Source organism: Elephantulus edwardii, unplaced genomic scaffold (genome assembly GCF_000299155.1).
Source record: "Elephantulus edwardii isolate Elephantulus edwardi_28Jun2011 unplaced genomic scaffold, EleEdw1.0 scaffold00018, whole genome shotgun sequence".
NCBI lineage: Eukaryota > Metazoa > Chordata > Mammalia > Macroscelidea > Macroscelididae > Elephantulus > Elephantulus edwardii.
Window position 1 is genome coordinate 15,475,924 of NW_006399768.1, and position 4,680 is coordinate 15,480,603.

Consider the following 4,680-nt stretch of genomic DNA (forward strand, 5'->3'; position numbering starts at 1 on the left):
AGACAGCAATTTGTGGAGTAGTGAAAGATAAATCCCTCATTTTGGAGTTGACCATTAGTTACAGTGTAGTCCCTGCCCTTAGCCCAGTGCCTTGACCCACATATTTCCCAGCTCCACCCTCCAGCAGGATACCACTTCAGTTCTATCAAATGCCTTCAGAATGAATGAATCTTCCATTGTCCGACCCATGACCTGACAGCTTGTCAGAGAGATTTTTTTCTTCTTCTTCCTGTGTCCAGTGTCTCTTAACTTTACTTGCACTGTCTCTGAAGAGATGGGGATGGGTCCTGTAGAACTCCTGTATAGATTGTGTTTTTTCTTTTTGTCAGAGGCTATGGCCCCAAGGCGGAGACTAAACTGGAGGGGAGGAGCAGAGGAACCTGCTGCTTCCGGCAGACGCAGGACCAGAAGGGGTGCAGGCTCAAGCCAAGACCAGGCAAAGCAGAGGACTATTAGTAACTAGAAGGAGATAATGAAATAGCACATCATAAAATCTACTAAAAGCAAGCCAACAAAAAAATGCACACAAAAAAATCCAAACTTGTTGCCATCATATTAGTTCCAACTCATAATAACTCAGTAAAAGGCAGTGGGACTGCCTTCATATTTAAGATTAGAAAATCTGTATGTAACCTTAGTTAAGAAGCAGAAGCAAACTGTCACATTATTCTCCTAAAGATCAGTTGGTAGGTTTGAACTATACAATTTTCAGTTAACAACTGTGTGACCACTGAAACTTTATTGTGTTAGGTGCTGCTAAATGGAACAATCCTCTGCACAGTAGCTCTGAACCCTGCTCTATCCTGAGCCAATCTCACTGTCTCTGGCATACATACCTTCATTACCCGTTACTGTTTTAGTCTATCTCATCCGTGGTCTTCCTCTCCTGTATTTTTCCTCTATCCTTCTAAGAATGATATCCTTCTCTGAATACAAGTCTCTCTTGGCAACATGCCCAAAGTATGTGAGATGGAGCCTCAAAATCCTTGGTTTCACTTTCTCCAAAACGTATCTATTAGCTCTCTTGACAGTCCATGGTATATTCAATGCTCTTCTCCAGTATTACAGTTCAAAGTCCCAAATCTTTATTGTTTTTTGTTTGTTTTATTTTGTTTTCATATTCAAAATCACAATTCTTTATTTTTTGTTTGTTTTGTTTTGTTTTTCTCTGTCCTTAAAGAACAGGAATTGGGAGAAACAGGTAAATAAAAATATATAAAAGAAAACAGCTTTTTTCTTTTTATTTGTTCATTTGTTTAATAGTTCACCTATTTGTTAAATATTGGCTTAGTTGTTGTTGTTGTTGTTTGGTGCTGTCGAGTCGTAGATGACTCATAGCGACCCTATGAATGAACAGCCTGAGCACTGTTTGTACAGAGTTTCCAGAGGCAAGCCATTTCGGAAGTGGATGCCTCTCCTGCTTCCAGGCTTGATTTAGTCGGGAAGCTCCAGCCAGCACTGTCCACCATGGGTACCCATTACCACAACTGGCACATCACTGTCACAGTCTTCAGCATCACAGTAACCACAAGTTACCTCTGTACAGCAACAGACAGACCAGTGCTATACCACCTAGAAGAACATTTGACAGGAAAACAATTTGAACCTGGCAGAGGGCCCCAGATGAAAATCACCCACCTTCGGCTTGGTAGTATAACTTCCTTTCCACTAGGCCAACGTAGCTCTCTCTTTGTTGTTCTCGTTGTTATACAAAAATATATACCCTATCATTTTTAAATATGAGTTAGGTATTTATCTTATATTTGAGAAAATTGGCTTGGAAAATGTAAGTAAACTACCAAAGTGAACAGTGTCAATAAGGAGTAAAATATATTACAAATCTTGTGTTTAGCAGCTACAAGGAGGTGATTAATGAGATCCATAAACTGACACATATTTGCTTCTACAATTTAGATTTAAGTTCCATGACAATTACCATAAATATATAATATACTGCAATATGTATTTTATGTAACTTCAAAAATATAGAAAAGCTTTCAATGGTAATTATGGTTTTTTAAGAAGAAGGTTGTTTTTTTCTTAATGTGTTTAAGTATTCCTGTGATAAAATTTAATGGAAATATGAATATATATATTATGGTTATAACTATGTACTTTAAGATATATGTTCCAGTGGATATGAAATCACTGTTCTGATATTCTTTGAGTTGCTTGATTGAAAATTAGCAAAATTAAAGAAAAGTAATTGCTCCAGAAGAAAATGGTCCCAATTAATACAAGTGTCTTACCTGTTTTAGTTCTTTGGTGACTCTGTAGTAGAAAGACTGACAATATCCTTATATATTACAGCTTCAAAGTATCCACCAGAATGCACATATGAGTTGATTATGACTTAACAGCAATAAGAGTGTGTAAGTAGAAAAATTTTATATAAACCACCCAGATATCTTAGTTGTTAATTGAATGCCATATTGAAAGAAGACAGTTGAAATTATAGAGACATTCATAAACTCATATGTATGTCCTGCAAGTGGCAGGGCTATTGCATTAATTTAAAGAGAGGAAGGAAATGGAAATACTATCTCCATAAAATGATGTCAGAACTTCTGAATCATCAGTGTTATTTTAACATTTTGAAGTAGGTCATGGTAAAATTTTCACGAAGGCCATTTCCTCTAAGTATGCACCTGCATGAAAATATTGATACTTCTCAACATCTCCTAATAAGTCACTGTCTAATGACATTCTAAATATTAAAGAATAATTTGTATTTTGCAATACTTTTTTGGAAACAGAAGAGGTTATGGATGTAGTCTGTCTAAACAATAAATCATTTCTAAATGAAATTTGACTGGAAAAAAATCATTCTTAGCTTATGAAGAAAACATGTGGTGTTATATATCACATTTAATTTGGCTATATGAGTTAAGGATGCAGCTCCAGATGTCTGTGACTCATGATTTTCTCTATGAATATCTATTGGCATTAAAGCACTTACTAATGATATTATAATGAGTTTCTCCTTACAGACTTGAATATTCTATTTTTATATTCAGAGTGATAAGGAAGACTTGATTAAAGAAAACCTATCAAGTAATTACATTAAAAAGTATTATTTCCTATATAGATAAACAATGGTTCTTTAAAAATAAGGAAAGTATTAAAACTTACATTGAGTTAAAAAATTATTTGTATTTTATAATAAGAAATCTCAATTTCAGAAAAACTCAAGAGGGAGGAATTCTTTCAGTGCTTCATTGACTTGGATAAATTTGACCTCATTTATGAGATACATATTTCTTTCTTTTTAAGACCCCAAGGTCACCATTATGGATGCTGTTAAAAGAACCATGTGGTCTTTTTCTATTCTATAAGTCTGGAAGTGGAGATAGAAAGCTCAATTATGCAAACTTTGCAAAGCTGGAAAAGTATGTCTTCAAGATGGAATTGATAACTACAAAGTCTTGTCAATTTCTCTGTAGACAGAAATCTCTAGATACCTGAAAACAAAGAATATTTTAAAATATATTTTCAGATGACTTTAGGATGGAAATGTGGATTTTGAATGCTTTTTTTGCTAATAGAGATAGCATTTGTAATTTAATTCTAATAAAATTGACTTAACTACCCATGATATTGGGATAAAGATACATCATTAATGTAATTCAAAATAATTATGAAGTGTTCTAGCATTTATAAGACCATTCTTCCTTTATCTTTAAAATAGATTAGATACAAGAGTTCTTATTATACCTGAAAGATTTCTCACTTATTAATCAATTTTCATATTTCTAAAATCATAAAAATATCTAAATTAATATATTTACTTCTGTTCTTATTTATGAGGAGATAGTTTAATTCCAGAAATTATACAAAGACAATGCCATTTATATATGAAGATCCCGCTATAAAATAAAAAAGTTCTACTATGAAAATAGCAGAAGAATGTTTACTGAGGTTTTATTGAATATGCAAAGGCATTTGTGAATCACTACAAACTTTGACTAAAATTGAGAAGAATGGGAATTACAGAACACTTAATTTTGCCTGTAAAGATGAAGAAGCTGTTGTTAGACAGTAACTCAGTATGGTTTTAAAAAATGAAAGGTGTGTGTGTCAGGGGTATAGCCTCTTTTCATGTTTAGTCTGTATGCTGAGCAAATAATTCATGAAGCTGGACCCTAGGAAGAAGAATGTGGCATCAGGATTGGAGGAAGTCTCATCAACAAATACTGTTAGGCAGATGATAAAACCTTGCTTGCTGAAACTGAAAGGGACTTAAAGTGTTTTCTGAAAAAAATTGAAGAATATATATATATACATATTTACATATGTATATATATAGTCTTCATTATGGAATCATCACAATGTCAAGAAAGCAAAAATTCTCACCATTTGACTGATAAGCAACATCAGATTAGATAGAGAAAAGATTCAAACAGTCAACAACTTCATCCTCCTTGGACCTACAATCAACAGCCTTCATGTCAACAGTCAGGAGATCAGGGGACATATTGCAGTAGGATAGTCTGCAGTTAAGGAACATTGCTAATTACTAAGGAACAATGATGCCAGTTTGAGGACTAAGGAGTGATTTATTCAGACAATTGTCCTTACCATCATGTGCTGTGCATCTGAGAGCTAAGCAATGAATAAGAATGTCGGAAAAAAGAATTGATGCCTTTGAATTATGATTTGGAGTAAAATACTGAATATGTC